We start from the raw sequence: 16,019 nt of genomic DNA, 5'->3' as shown, positions 1-16,019 counted from the left end.
CATCTCTGCCCACCAGCTGAAGACCACAGAGCAACCCCCGTTGTCAGGAAACGAAAGCCAAGAACGACCCACGGAGCCGAGCCCGAACGCCCATCAGTCACAGAACCGTGAGTGACAGTTAAGGGTGTGTCATTTGAAACGGTCTGATTTCTAGGAAGTGAGTCCCAGAGCAGTACATACCAATGCTAGGGGCTTCAACAATCAATGAGTAACGACTGGAATGAATACAGGAGAGGAAAATAAAAGAGGCGAGGGGCATAAGGGATGTGTGTCTACGCACTCTCAGTGTGCCCGGGGAAGCACTCACTGTGAGGAGGGCAGATGAGCAAAGACCCAAGAAGTTGAGAAAACGCATCTCTCTGGAAGAAGAGAGTTCCAGAAAGAGGAAAGAGCCAGTGCAAAGGCCCTGGGTCCGGGGTGCACCTGGATCATTGTACAAGAAACAGCCGGCGCCGGTGGAGCTGGTGTGGAAGGAGCGCCAGCTAGCCCGTGGGGGCGTCTCCCTCCTTGGCAGCAATCCTGCACGATGACCTCAGCACCCTCATTAGGGTCTCCTTGTCCCCTAACATTAGCAGCCCCATTCTACAGACTGGGATACCGAGGTCCAGAAGATGACGAGCCCAAAGGCCTGCAGCTCTGTTTGGAAGGTCGGGCAAAAAATCCTTCTGTGATTCCATGGCCACAATTTTTCAGCTGTCTCCCGTCCCCTCTCATTTCCTTCCCTTCTAGAATACTTCACCATGCCCTCCCCCACCCTACCCCTACCGCACCACCTCCTCCATTCTCTCTCCTGAAGGCCTGAGTGCCTCTGGTCCCTCTGCCTCTGAAGTTGCCCTGCTAGACGGACCCTTCGAGGCATTCCCAGCGGTCCAACAGGAGCACCCCCACACTCCCCTCCCCTGCTCCTGCGCTCAAATTTTAAGGCTGGCTGCTCCACTCAAGTGGTAGGGGGTGGCGGTGGCTCTGAGGCATCGGAAGTCAAAGGAAGGTGCTGGTGTAGAAGGAGCATCTACTGGGGAGGTGGAGACCATTCCCCTGGGAGGTGAGACTCGTCACTGCCAGGCTGTGCCGGCTCGTCCATCTCATAAATACTGACCCCTACGTGCTCAGTGCCATCATGTCCCATTTCCCAGAGGAGGACGCTGAGGCATTGAATACTTGGCCCAAGAAGGCAGGGGGGCCCCAAGGGACACATTTCATAGCCTGGTGCCCTGAAGCCATTACTCACACCAAAAACAAATGTCAACCCCCCATGGAAGGCTTCTCACAAAGGTGAGATTCTTGTCGCCTCTGCAATACAGATGAAAAGACAATAGAACTCTCTGAATCATGCCAGGAAAGGGACCTCCTCCATCACAGCCCGCAGGCGTCTGGGGTCGGAACAAGGAAGCAGGATAAACCCTCGCAGGACTGTGGGGTTGATGGTGCAGGAGGCACTGACTCCATTCAAGCCAGACAGGGAGAGAGGAAGGGGAAGAGGAGGAGGCGGCTGGTGAGCCAGGCTCTCTGGGAGCCCGCCCTCGACAAGCTCTAGATGGAAGAGAGAGAGAGAGAATGCCGTTGTGGTTAAGATCAGTGTGGCTAATAATTTATGAACGTAGTCGACATTGATCAATGCTTCAGCAACTCTAACCCCGCAACAGCCTTGCACACAGCTCATTAGCTCCTGACAATAACCCAAGAAGTAGTGATGGCGTCACTTTATCTAGAAGGACACTAGATGGCTCAGAGAGGTTAATGGATCTACCGAGAGTCACACAGCCAGGAAGCACACTGAACCCGGCTCTTTCCAGTTCTGGGGCCCATGCTCCTAACTGCTGTGTTGCCTACCAAAGGACTCACAAGAACATGGCTCCCTGTGTAAGGGGGTCTGTGTTTAGCGTGTACAAGCCAAGGGGATATCACTCAACGGTGGAATTTCGGGCACCAACATTCAGGACTCACAGTTTATAGAAGGCTTGATTTATTTGTACACAGTCTCCTATGAGCCTCACGAGGGACCCCTGAAGTTGACATCATTCTTTCCTCTTACAATGACACAAATCCCAGAGCCACAGCTAGGGATGCAGAGGCCCACACAGAGTTAGCTATGACGTTGGGACTTGACCCCTTGACCCCCAGGCGCCTACCTGTAGCTCAGGATACTGCCCATGGGCCCTGGCTGTGCATTCCCCACAGGGACAGGTGGGCTCCCCAGTGCTCACCACCACTGTCCCCCCTGAGCACAGCTCTGGCCGCTGTTACAGCCTGGGAGTACTGTGCCCATCGTGGGATTCTGCCTTCTGTGCAGTGGGCAAGACAAGCCCCGAGGAAGCTGTCTGCTCACGGTCTGCAAGGGGTCTTCAAGGCCAGGCTCTCAGTACGGTCAAGAATGTTCTAAGCTGGGAGCTGAACAGCTTGGGGCCTAAGGACTGTCAGGCTCACGTCACACCCTTCCACACATTTCAAACCAAGCTAATGCCTTACTTAACAGGGGGGTTTTTAAAAGTACTTAGTACAAGGAAAAAGGAAGAAGGGTCAAAGGTCACGATGTGGCCTTTGGAAGAACAGTCCCCAGCTGATCAACCTCACTGATCATCAAGGGAACGGAAATGCTAAAAGGAGGCTTTCATCTGTCTGTCTGGCAAAGAGTTAAAAGGTAAAGCCCAGCGTCAGCGGGAGGGTGGGAGGGGGTGACAATGTGTCTCAAGAGAGGGCCACTCAAGAGGCACCTGGTGGCTCAGTGGGTTAAAGCCTCTGCCTTCGGCTCAGGTCATGATCTCAGGGTCCTGGGATCGAGCCCCACATCGAGCCCCACATCGGGCTCTCTGCTCAGCAGGGAGCCTGCTTCCCCCTCTCTCTGCCTGCCTCTCTGCCTACTTGTGATCTCTGTCAAATAAATAAATAAAATCTTTATTTAAAAAAAAAGAGAGAGAGGGCCACTCAAGATGGTGGTGGCGGCGTACGTTTGTAACCCATTTTGAGGGTCAGACTGGCAATACGGCCAAAGTGTGAAGTACTCACCCCCTTGTGTCCGGCAATCCTACTTCTAGGACAGATCCTACAACCATTCCAGCACTGAGATGTCTGTGCAAAGATGGGAGTGGCAGTGACGTTGGTAAAAATTAGACACTCCCTGAACGCTGATCCATGGGGAATCCAGTAAATGAATGTAATGCAGCAATAGGCAGGAAGGACAAAGAATGGGTATACCTCCATACCTCCATTCGGTTTCGGGCATAGACCTGTGCACGGGGCGGGGGAGGGAGGGTGGGCAGGTGGGGGTAGGGCACAAAAGAGTATGTATGGAACAACTATATTTTTGTTTCGAAATAGATTTTTACATTTATTTATGGGTTGCTTTCAAAAGCCTGAATTTAAGCACATCGGGTTATTAACTTCTGTTACATTGGGGGAAGGTCATTGGCATAGGAGTTTTCTGCTTTCTGTGGTGCTATGTTTTGAAAATGTTTACCATGCCTACTTTTGTATTTGTAAGCAGAAGAAAGATATGGTTAATAAATTGATCGTGAATTTAAAAAGAGGGGGAGTGGCAGGTCCTGTGAAGCCGGAGAACAGGGGATGCCATAGAACTAAGAGGAGGAAGAGCATGGTGAAGGCCAGGGGGACAAGGAGAGGTGAGTCTAGACATAGCAGGGAACGGGCTGTGTGGGGCACCTCTGAGGGTCTCAGTTTCCCCAGAGTCATGTCTCAAAGAAGCTGCCCCCCTCGGACACCTTGGCACATCTCCAAGGAGCTCACAGAGGAGGAGGGGAAGGGAGCTGGCTTCACAGAAGGAGGTAGAAGGGGAAGGAAGAAGGTCCCCACGCGGAGGAAGAATTGGGACCAGAAGGGCTGTCCCCAAGCTTAGGGTTTACGGTGTAGAAGACTTTCCCAGCACAGAGGCCTAGAACAGAAGAGAGAAGAGACAGGAGGGGCGTGGCGGGAATCTGGAGGGGTCAAGGGGAGCCGTGTGCAGGGGCGAAGGAGGCAGAGCAAGTTCAGGATCTTAGAGACCCCCCGACCCTTAAAGGCTCTGGCCATCAGGATGGGTCCTGGGAATAGCAGTTCTCCAGGGAAATCCAGACCCTCAGGTCCAGCTCTCTGAGGGTCCGGCCCTGGAAGCTACATTTTAACCAAACTCCCCCATGAGCTTCAGGCACTCTGAAGCTTGAGAACCACTGGTTTAGAGATTGTCAAGCCCACCCTCTTTATTTTAAAATGGGAACACTTGGGGCGCCTGGGTGGCTCAGTGGGTTAAAGCCTCTGCCTTTGGCTCAGGTCATGATCCCAGGGTCCTGGGATCGAGCCCCACATCGAGCCCCATATCGGGCTCTTTGCTCTGCAGGAAGCCTGCTTCCTCCTCTCTCTCTGCCTGCCTCTCTGCCTGCTTGTGATCTCTGTCTGTCAAATAAATAAATAAAATCTTTAAAATGGGAACACTGAGGCCCAGAGAGGCTGAGCCATTTGCCCAAGGTCACACAGCTAGGGCTCAGCAGAGCTAAGGAAGGAGACAGATGCTTTGTCCTCTGGAGCATCTAGGGCTCTGTGTCTTCCCGTCCGGGGACCGCTGTAGCATGGCAGTCATCTGCACTGTGCATTTCTCCAGCTCCCTGCCCACCAGGCAAAGCCTGGAGATGGAGCTTGTAAGCCACAGACTTAGGTTCTTTTATCTCAGCCAGAATTCCCTTAGATCAATATACTTAAATCAATGTAGAATCTGCTTTGGCAGAAATCTTGGCTGGTTGGTTCTGAGTCTTCTCTATCATTCCCCAACTCTCCCCACTCCCCCTGTCCCCAGGTGTGGGGAGTGGGATAGAGTCCCAGTCCAAGCCTATCAGAGGGGTCAGGTCCACCACGACTCACTTCCTTTGGTGCAGAGTCGCTTAGAGAGGTGGGCCACTGAGCCCCTCCTCCTCTGAGAACCGACGCCAGCTCCACTCAACCTCCACTTCTTGTTCACTATCTTCTGCTCTCCACCCAGCCCTGGAACGGGAGTCCCCGTGGCCCCCAGGTCGGGATCCAAAACAGCTCTGCCAGCGTCCCCTCCAAGCCTATTGTGGACAGTTTTTGAAGCTCAAACAACCTGTTCCCTGCCGCTCACTGGCTCTGTAGCCACAAGCCCACGGCAGTGGTCCAGCTGCCCAGAGGAAGACAGGGTTCAGGGGCAGAAGGAGGAGCGGGAAGCACATACATACATCAAAGCTTTGTGAAATCACCCTCTCCCAGCCTGCACCATGCTCCTGATCCATGCTGGCCCCTGGTGAGAGTGCCCCACTTCCCTATGGCCGGACCCAGGGCTGCCTCCCCCCAGTGCTCCTGATTGCTCTGAGGACCCCCCATTCGGAGCTCCTCAAAGCCTGGTGTCCCCAACAGGTGCCACCCTGTGGTCCAATGACCTCATTCTTTTATGGTCCACCAAGGTGTCTGAAGTGTGTCTGTGTGTGCATGCACACGCGAGCCCATGCACGCACACATTCACCCCACTTTCGAACCACTCCAACGCCCAGCAGACTGCTGTCAGTGTTGGTTGGACCATAAGGGAAGCACCCAGCCAGGAGATTGGGCCAGGGCTGGTGCGCCAACCCTGACTCACTGAGCAATTCTGGGGGACTTAGTTCCCTTTCTGGCCAGTTTCCTAGTCTGCAAAATTAGGAAGGTAGACCCTCTGTCTGCACATTCCCTCCAGAGTACATAATTCCTCTAAACATAGCCCCAGAACCGTGACATCCAACTCCCCACCCCGCCTCGCCCCTCCAAGCCTCCGACTCTGTGTGGGACAATTGAGAATTCAATACATATTTAGCTGATTGATGTGAGCAAAGCATAAAAGTCACTGAAAGGGATGTTAAGCTTCCAAGAAACACTGGAACCTTCCATGGTATCTCTCTCCGGTGAATTCTCTCAGAGGGCAGAAAGCATAAATAAAGGAGGCAGCCGGTTTTTTTTTTTTTCTCTTTAAAGTCAAAGACCCATAAATCATGCATGTGCAAATTCATCTCATAATTAACATCACTGGGTATACGTCTGTGAAAGTTGTGCTTCAGCTGGCTGAGATGTTCTGCTAATTAAAGGCTTATTTTGTGATGGGAATCATTTGGTGGAAGCTACTTCACACGCACCAGTTTAGATTTTTTTTTAATGACCCACAGGCTCTGCAAAGTGAGTCAACTGATGGCACTGAGCCGCTCACGGCTTATTAGACGGTAACACTGGGTGCACTCCAGAGCCCCCATTTGCAAAGGCAGCCAGCGGCCAGTGGGCTCCCAGTGAGTCACGAAGAACACACACGTGGCGCCTCCGAGAATGAAGGGGAAGGCAGCAGACTTTCGAGGTAACTGAGGCCGAGAGGGGCGGGGATCCAGCCAGGGCACCCCAGCAGACTGGCAGAACCCAGTTTGGGGACCCCCTTTCTTGCCAGTCCCCAAAGCTCTGTCGGATCTCTCTCGGCCCCCGCACTGCTCATGCGCATGTGCCCCCGGCTGGCTTGGGAGCTCTGGATTCGATCGCTGGGCTTGCCACCCGGTGAAGGAGTGCTTGGGAGGTGAGCCTGCTCACCACTTTGCTGAGCACCCCCTGGATGCAAGAAAATTGGAAAGAGACAGCTGGGATGGAGTCTTAACTATTTTAATAATGTTGGGTACCATGGCTGTTGCTGGGAGATTAGCAGGGAAATGTAACGGTGTGTAATTCTTCCTAAGAATTCCATTAACAAAATCAAATGGGCCCACAGAGCTGGGAGTGGGGGGGTGGTGGTGGGAGAGCTTTCTGGGGGCTTCCTGGGGCGGGGGGGGTTACTAGGCTCAGGAACTCAGTGAAAGCTCTGGGGTGGGAACTCCAGGTTCCCTTGGGCTTCCTCTCATCTTTCCTCCTCCTGCCTGTCATCCCCGTGGAGAACAGGGAGACTGGGTTCCAATCTGTAAGGCTACTTTCTCATTGGGTGGCCTTCCGTTGGCAGCTTAACCGCTCTGAGCATCGGCATCCGTGTCTCTGATGGGATAACCATGCAGTGCTATTCTGAGGGGCAGAGAGGAGGACCACAGCACCTGAGTCGAAGTGATGGATGAATGCCTGGCATTGGGTTACCCCCCAAATGTCCGTTGTCCGGCCCACCCAGATCTGTAGCATCGACTCTTGTGTTCCTGTTTCTACCCCTGGACTATTCCATTCATTGCACGCTGGGCTGGGGCTGGGCCAGGGCAGTGCCAGAGAGGGCAAGACATGGTCCCTACCCTGCAGTTGAGGTCAGATACCTATATCTGCTCCTCTCTGGCCCGGCAGTAGACTTAGGATAGTACAAAGCTGGGAAGCCAGTATCACACGGATCCATCTCAAAAACCTTGGGAGAAAGAGGCTACCATGCCCATTTTACAGATGAGCAAACCAAGGCGTAGATAAGCGGTCACTGACCTTAGGCCACACAGTTGGTTAGAAGTAGAATTTAAAATGAGTCCAGGAGTGCCTGCGTGGCTCAGTGCATTAAGTGTCTGCCTTTGGCTCAGGTAATTCCGGAGTTCCGGGATGGAGTCAGGCATCGGGCTCCCTGCTCGGTGGGGAATTTGCTACTGCCTCTGATCCTCAGCTCTCTCGTGCACTCTCTCTCAAATAAATACATAAAATCTTCAAAAAAAACTGGAGTCCCAATATCCAGATTTGAAATTCCCAGTTCTTTCTCCAATACCCTTTACCTGTGTCTGGCTACAGTTTTGCTCATTACGTTCTACTTTTCTGTTTGATTTGGTCTTGCACAATCAATTAGACTAGAAGCTCCTTGAGGGCAGGCATTAATGGTACCTTCTCTCCGTCTTCCAGGAAATGTGCCACACAGTAGGTGCTCAAGTGAGGCACGGAAGCAAACGGACAGGGACCCTGTGAGACACCATTTCCTCAGTAAGTCCAGTCTCTCTCTAAGTGTTCCTTTCTCTCATCCTCCAGTCCACACGCATGCAAACACACACACATACACACACACACACACACACATGCACGCACACACACACACACAGCTTGCAAAATCTAATAACAACCAGTTTAAAAACATACTAAAAACAGAAAATTTATGTAGCATGACCCAAATTGAATTATACATTACAGCACTATAATTGATTTTTTAGAAGAGAGATTAAATTTATTTTATGCCTCACTAACTAACAGCTAGATTTACCTAATTGCTTGGAGTGCAGAGTTAGTATGATTCATTAAACTCCATACATGCTTGGGTACACTGCGCACTGAGTAAAGCTTCCCTGCTCACAGCAATTAAGGAGGAGAAACCCAAGGCCGCACCGGTAATTGACGAGAACAATTCAGCCTGAAGTTTGCTCTGGGTGTTTTATTAAGTTCTTTGAGCAAAATGCAGATACTGTGCGTTCTGGTAAAGCAGTTCCAACAAATCAAAGACAACTAATTCTCTCTCTCTCTCTCAACTCTGCTGTGGTAGGGAGGGAGGAAGAAGAGAAAACAGGAGAAAAGGCAAAATGTAAGCCTTGTCTCGGCTTAATTACATCAATCATAACAGTTTTTGAAAAAATCTCACCGGCATCTGACAGCAGGCAGGCAAAGTCAGCCAGCCTAACAAAGAGTGAGTTTGGGTGGAATTAGGGAGCGTTTGGTAATTATATACACATTATCAAAAAGGTAGCAATTTAGGAAAATGGAAAAAAATATGCTAATTTTTGGTAGCAAGAGAAAATTAGAACTCTCTGAACCATTAATTTATTACTATTAGTGATAAACATTTAAGGTGGCATACTTTCAAATAGGAAGTGTGAGTCCCTTTGTTGGTGCCTGTCTGGTGTTTTTCCTCCTCATTCGGAGGCAGTCCTCCGCTCCTCCACACTCACTGCCGGGACCAGGGAGATGAGTGTTGTGACTGGTCTGTCTGTAAGATGGATGAAATTGCTTTGCCCAAGTCATACGTTAAGTTGTAGGCTTTTGCTGTTGTCGAAACAGAGGGAGAGATGTTCCCACATCCCCAAACCGCATCTTTAGAGCCCCCGCACCTGTATTTGGGGGTTTGAGCAAATTTATTTGCTCTGGGAGAGGCATTGAAAAATAGAAGATGTCAGCCATGGCTTCTAACTTCCAGAAATGGACAATATCATTGAGGAGGCGAGATGTCCTAGACATCTATTATGCCGCCATGATACTGGAGCTTCCCTGTCTTGGGCATCCTCCCCAGATCTGCTGGTGGGGTGCCCTGCAGCCCCAAGAAAGCTGATTGGACCAGGGATGGATGCCTGACCCAAGCTGGACAGATCACATTTTCTCTTCTGTGGACCTGAAGCCAAAGGACAACCACAGAGGTGGGTAGTGGTCTGGAGTCAGGGTACCCTGGGGGCAGCCACCCCAGAGAGATGGTCCACTAACTCTCTCTTCTAAGGTCTGCAGAGCTGCGGGGGCCCAGAGGTTCTGCGCCCTCCTCCCTCCCCAACCCAGAGCTGAAAGGGGACATGACTGTGTGTAGAAGGGGGGCTCACTGCCATCATCAAGACAGCATGGTACTGGCACAAAACAGACACATAGATCAATGGAACAGAATAGAGAGCCCAGAAATAGACCCTTAACTCTATGGTCAACTAATCTTCGACAAAGCAGGAAAGAACGTCCAATGGAAAAAAGACAGCCTCTTCAATAAATGGTGCTGGGAAAATTGGACAGCCACATGCAGAAAAATGAAATTGGACCACTTCCTTACACCACACACGAAAATAGACTCAAAATGGATGAAGGACCTCAATGAGAGAAAGGAACCCATCAAAATCCTTGAGGAGAACACAGGCAGCAACCTCTTCGACCTCAGCCGCAGCAACATCTTCCTAGGAACATCACCAAAGGCAAGGGAAGCAAGGGCAAAAATGAACTATTGGGATTTCATCAAGATCAAAAACTTTTGCACAGCAAAGGAAACAGTTAACAAAACCAAAAGACAACTGACAGAATGGGAGAAGATATTTGCAAACGACATATCAGATAAAGGGCTAGTGTCCAAAATCTATAAGGAACTTAGCAAACTCAACACCCAAAGAACAAATAATCCAATCAAGAAATGGGCAGAGGACATGAACAGACATTTCTGCAAAGAAGACATCCAGATGGCCAACAGACACATGAAAAAGTGCTCCACATCACTCGGCATCAGGGAAATACAAATCAAAACCACAATGAGATACCACCTCACACCAGTCAGAATGGCTAAAATTAACAAGTCGGGAAAGGACAGATGCTGGCGAGGATGCGGAGAAAGGGGAACCCTTCTACACTGTTGGTGGGAATGCAAGCTGGTGCAACCACTCTGGAAAACAGTATGGAGGTTCCTCAAAATGCTGAAAATAGAACTACCCTATGACCCAGCAATTGCACTACTGGGTATTTACCCTAAAGATACAAACGTAGTGATCCGAAGGGGCACGTGCACCCGAATGTTTATAGCAGCAATGTCTATAATAGCCAAACTGTGGAAAGAACCTAGATGTCATCCACAGATGAATGGATAAAGAAGAGGTGGTATATATACACAATGGAATACTATGCAGCCATCAAAAGAAATGAAACCTTGCCATTTGCGACAACATGGATGGAACTAGAGGATATCATGCTTAGTGAAATAAGTCAATCGGAGAAAGACAACTATCATATGATCTCCCTGATATGAGGACATGGAGATGCAACATGGGGGGTTAGGGGGTAGGAGAAGAATAAATGAAACAAGATGGGATTGGGAGGGAGACAAACCATAAGTGACTCTTAATCTCACAAAACAAACTGAGGGTTGCTTGGGGGAGGGGTTTTGGGAGAGGGGGAGTGGAATTATGGACATTGGGGAGGGTATGTGCTATGGTGAGTGCTGTGAAGTGTGTAAACCTGGCAGACCTGTACCCCTGGGGATAAAAATACATTATATGTTTATTAAAAATAAGAAATAAATAAAAAATTTAAAAATAATAAAATTAAAAATTTTTAAAAAAGAAGGGGTCTCACGAGGTAAGAGAAGTCTCCCCCAAGTCTGAGTCATTCAGCAAGCATTTATGGAGCCCACATTGTCCCACTGGGGCCAGGCAGACCCCAGGGAGCTCAAAGTCACAATCCATGTCCCTGGAAAGGTGCACTGCCCAGGAATCTGTACTGAGGCTGGAGACCCAGTCCGGCCCCTCTTTGCCCTCTCCTGGTACCTCATGTTCCAGAAGCTTCCGTTTCTACATCTGCAAGCAGAAAGCTAGAATAAGGTAAGAATCAGGTCTAGCTCAGAAACTGTTAGGATGTGCTGACTTCCTACCAGAGGCAACAGAAAGGAGTTGAAGGTTTTTGAGAGGAGGAAGTCTTCCTTTATGCCTGCATCACTGGGAGCGTGAGCCTATGAGAAGCTCCATGTGGTCTTGAGTCTACAAAGCCCCCCTTTCTGTCTCCTTCCCAGGTGACCCAGGTCTAGGGGTCGGGATGGGTTGCAGGTGCACGCCAGGGTGGCAGGAAAACCGGATTAGCCCATTCCCGAGCCACCCTAGGTCGGGTGCCCACGAACAGATCTAATTGTTTCTTGGCCTCCCAGCCTGACCCTCCTCCGCCACCGTTTGATTAAATAGTATATATTCCTGGAGGCTCCGTCCGTCTCTGCCAGAAGCCAGGCTGGATCCACACACCCCCTCCAGCAGCTCCTCTGTCTCCATCCCGTGCAAGGTGGGCTGAGAACACCAGTCCAACAGGGCCTCCTGCTGGAAGGGCCCAAGGGGGCTCTGCAGGGCTCCCTCCCTTGACCTCCTGCGACATCCCTACACCACAGCCCTGCTTCTTGGCTGTCCCCTGATGCCTAAATTGTGGCCATGCGGGCCGCAAAGACACCAGTAGGATCAGATGGCCCGCGTAGAATCCTGGCAAAGGCCCACCCTTGGGTCCTTTCTGTCCTGGTTGATGTGACACAAGGGAAACTCATTTCACTGCCCTGGGCTACGAATCTGGTCACACTGGGGACATAAGGGATTATTCACAGGGCGTACATGGAGATTAAAGGACCCATGTATTTCAAACGCCTTCCCTATTAGCTGTTTTTAACACTAGGGGTCCTTCCCCTGCCCCTACCTCCACCTTCCTTCTTACTCCAGGAAGGTTCTAGAAAGCTTGTCACCATATCTGCTAATCAGCTGTGGGAGCCAGCCCGTTTAGCCTCTTCAGAGGGTCAGCATTTTCTCCACACTCTGGCCATTTGTGCCAGAAGGACATGAAGCTGGCCTTCCTGCTGCCCCACTGTTCGGGTCTTATCAGGATAAAGCAGAGGTCTCCTACCAAGGGCTCAGCAGATAGAATCGGGGCTTCAGTGACAGAAAGCAGATTTGTACTTGTCCCTTTCTAAAGGCTGGCAGGATTCTGAGCTTTAACATAACCGGCCCACTTTGGTCCAGGTAATACCCTTCAGGCCAACGTAGGACTCTCTCCACCTTTCTTAGAAGATTGGGTGGTGGGGCGCCTGGGTAGCTCAGTGGGTTAAAGCCTCTGCCTTTGGCTCGGGTCGTGATCCCAGGGCCCTGGGATCAAGCCCCACATCGGGCTCTCTGCTCAGCAGGGAGCCTGCTTCTCCCTCTCTCTCTGCCTGCCTCTCTGCCTGCTTGTGATCGCTCTCTGTCAAATAAACAAATAAAATATTTAAAAAAAAAGAAGAAGAAGAAGAAGATTGGGGGGTTTCCTCTCCCATGCCCTGCTACTCCAGGGGCTATAAGCTGAGCCAGAAGTTTCCTGAGTTCACTCCGGTGGACCCCAGAAGCCCATGATCCAAAAGAAGCACAAGCAAACCCTCTGGGAAAACCTGGAGGCAGCTAATACGTAGTCCTTTGGACACAAAGAACGTCCTGGAAGCTCAGCAGTTCTTGCCTGCTATGAACATAAGCTGTGATCCAGATGCAGACATCAGAGAATCCAAGCAGGCAGGAAGGCACAGAGCGGGCAGATCAGATGGCGGTGACTGTGACACCTGTCCTCTGTGTAGGACTGTTAGGTCCCTAGGACAATTTCACCTTCCATTTCATCCCCAGAGCAACCCTGCAGGCAGGTGCACCGTCTCGCCCAAGGCCACCTCCACCGGCCCGGGAGCTCTGGCGCTGACCTCCACGCACTTCCCCTGCAGCAAGGTGGCATTCTGGAGGAGCAGGGACCTCAAAAGCAGTGTGATTGACTTCAGGTTTCAATGCGAAATCACCCGAACATCAAGGCCTTTGTGCGAGAGCACACCTGGAAACCTGAATGGGGAGCTTCTCTATGTGAAATCAAACCGCGGTTCACTGCACGTTAATATCGCCGGCACAAAGGTTCGTTGCCGCACAAACAAGCCTGAATCACTGGTGAATGGGGGAAATTTCAGGCACGAATCCCACGTTTGCTGCTCACGGGCTTGGTATAATCGAAATCCATTTGCTCTCGGAGAGGAGAAAGCTCAGAGTTGAAGTAACATTTAAAGAAATTCTCAGGAATCTCTTTATTTTGTCCCCCAGTCCTCGGTGGAGCCATGGGAATAAAGATCTCTAAATTGGCCCTATTTATATCTTTCTAAAGGCAGTTTCTCCGTTCCGCAGAAACCCCAGCCTCGTAAGTAATGGTTTGGGGGAGATCTTGTGGAGGTCTCTGATGAAACTTGGGGGCATCTTTTGATGGGGAACGCAAGGAGGGTGTGCGAAGTGTGTAACCATCAAAGGGGCTTTGTTGAACTTTTACTCGCTAATGAATGCATTTAATGGGAACAGCGTGACTGTCAATACAACATAATGATAATATAATCTATTTGGCTAGATGCGTGCGGCTTTCAGGGAGGCAAGAAAGAAGGACACGCATGAACAGTTACTCACCCTGTCTTTAGCCAAACTTCATTTAAAATTTTGCCGTGTTCTCTAAACTGTGCCAAGGGACAATGGCGTGTGTTCAGTGAATCACTTGTCACTGTAATTAAAACCAACAGGAGACCCAACCTTTTACCCTCTTATTTTGAGGCTCCGTGTTTCTGGTGACTCGGGATTCAGAGACATGGCGGAGCCTGGTTGAATAGTGACGGCAGCGACTTCCACGCCTGGTCCGATTCTAAGCGTCTGTTCCATTCTACTGATGGGGAAACTGAGGCCCAGAGAGATTAGGAGACTTACCCAAAGTGGTCATGGAGGCGGGGTGGGGCTCTAGACTTTGTTCTGGGCTCCACAGTCCAGCGTCTTCAACAAGCCCACGTAGCAGATCCCTGGAGTGGGGAAACAGGGTGGCCCCGTTCTTGCTGAGAGGGCAGCTGCCCAGCAACAACCCCCCTCCCAGTCAGCCCTGCTCTGAGCACATCTGGACGCTGCTCTGCACACCTTCATTCACAGCATGGCGCGCAATCCTCCAGCCTCCCGGGAGGTTCACCCTTCTGACCCATGCTACAGGCAGGAAAACTGAGCTCTGGAAAGGTAGCGTAAGATTTGTCGCATGACTGGGGCCCACCGTTCACACAGCTGGGCTGTGTTAGCATAGGATTTGATCTGTGGCTATGGATTCCAACACCCCTGCTCTCTCCCTCCCCACCGTGTAAACTCTGGAGGAAAAGCAACCGTTTTGTTTTTGGTTTTTTGGTTTTTAAAGATTTTATTTATTTATTTGATAGAGAGAGAGAGACCGCAAGTAGGCAGAGAGGCAGGCAGAGAGAGAGAGGGGGAAGCAGGCTCACGGCGGAGCAGAGAGCCCGATGCGGGGCTCGATCCCAGGACCCTGAGATCATAACCTGAGCCGAAGGCAGCGGCTTAATCCGCTGAGCCACCCAGGCGCCCCACAACCGTTTTTATTATCTGCATTTGACAGGCTGAGAGACAGAAGCCGAGCAGGTGGAGAGGGTCATTCTAGGGTTTTGAGATGGTGGCTATTTCATAACGTGGAGCTTCGTAAGTAGGTGTGGTACAAATGGACAGCGGTTGACCGCAGAGTAATCACACTCCCAAACGTCGTCACGCACCCCTCCAAGAATTAAAGATGTGACTTTAAAAAGAACACGCGATGCCAGAGAACAGGGCATGGCTGGTATTTTGTTTTTCTTTTTTTCTTTCTCTCTCTCACAGGAAGCTGAGCTCAGAGATTGACTTGCTTCTCAGGATTTCTGCTGGGCAGTAAGCCTGACTTAGTTTGGTTCTACCTTAGACTCCCCTCTCCCACGCTGGATTCCTTTATGGATCTCTTTTCCCACCTTGCTATGAACTCCTGTAAGCTTTTGCCCTCCGTACAGTAGCTTCCCACCTCTGTCGTAACTGGCATTCCCAGTCCTTGCCGGCCAACCTGACTTCACTGTCCCAGCGGTGGAGCCCAACTTCCCACCCAGAAGGCATGCTCCAAATGGAGTTTCAGATGGATGTAAAAACCAGATTTCCCACGTGGAACCAATAGCGGTATACTCTGTCTGGTTCCACTCATGAGCTAAGTGTTACTTAAGATTTGTGCTGTGATGGGGCGCCTGGGTGGCTCAGTGGGTTGAAGCCTCTGCCTTCGGCTCACGTCATGATCCCAGGGTCCTGGGATCGAGCCCCGCATCGGGCTCTCTGCTCAGCGGGGAGCCTGCTTCCCTTCCTCTCTCTCTGCCTGCCTCTCTGTCTACTTGTGATCTCTGTCTGTCAAATAAAAAAAAAAAAAAAAAAAAAAGATTTGTGCTGTGATCCCAGTCTGGTTATATTGAGGACATTCTCCAGCTGAAGAATTTCAAAGGAAAGCCAGCAGCGCAGCCTGTGACCCCTTGAACCTGGCGCCCAGCACCTTTCACCCCAGCCAGTACACATAGCAAAGCCGGACCCTGCGGTGAACACCTCCTGAGACGTTTGGGGAGGTAAGGGGGAAGACCAGGAGCAGGAAAGGAAGGGAGAGGCAGAGAGACCAACACACACCCTCTCCCTCTCCATGCATGGGCCTCATCATCTCCAGGTGGTATCCTCTCTGTCTGGCCCGGGAGGCGAGGGATCCAGGACCAAGGTTAGCGGCCCACGTCCACCCTGAACCGGCCACATGCCCCTGCCCCAGGTGTGGAGTGTCTGTCTTCACAAGGACCCAGCAGCGCAGCC

This window comes from Meles meles, chromosome 6, assembly GCF_922984935.1.
Source record: "Meles meles chromosome 6, mMelMel3.1 paternal haplotype, whole genome shotgun sequence".
NCBI lineage: Eukaryota > Metazoa > Chordata > Mammalia > Carnivora > Mustelidae > Meles > Meles meles.
Note: the sequence above shows the minus strand (reverse complement) of the source record.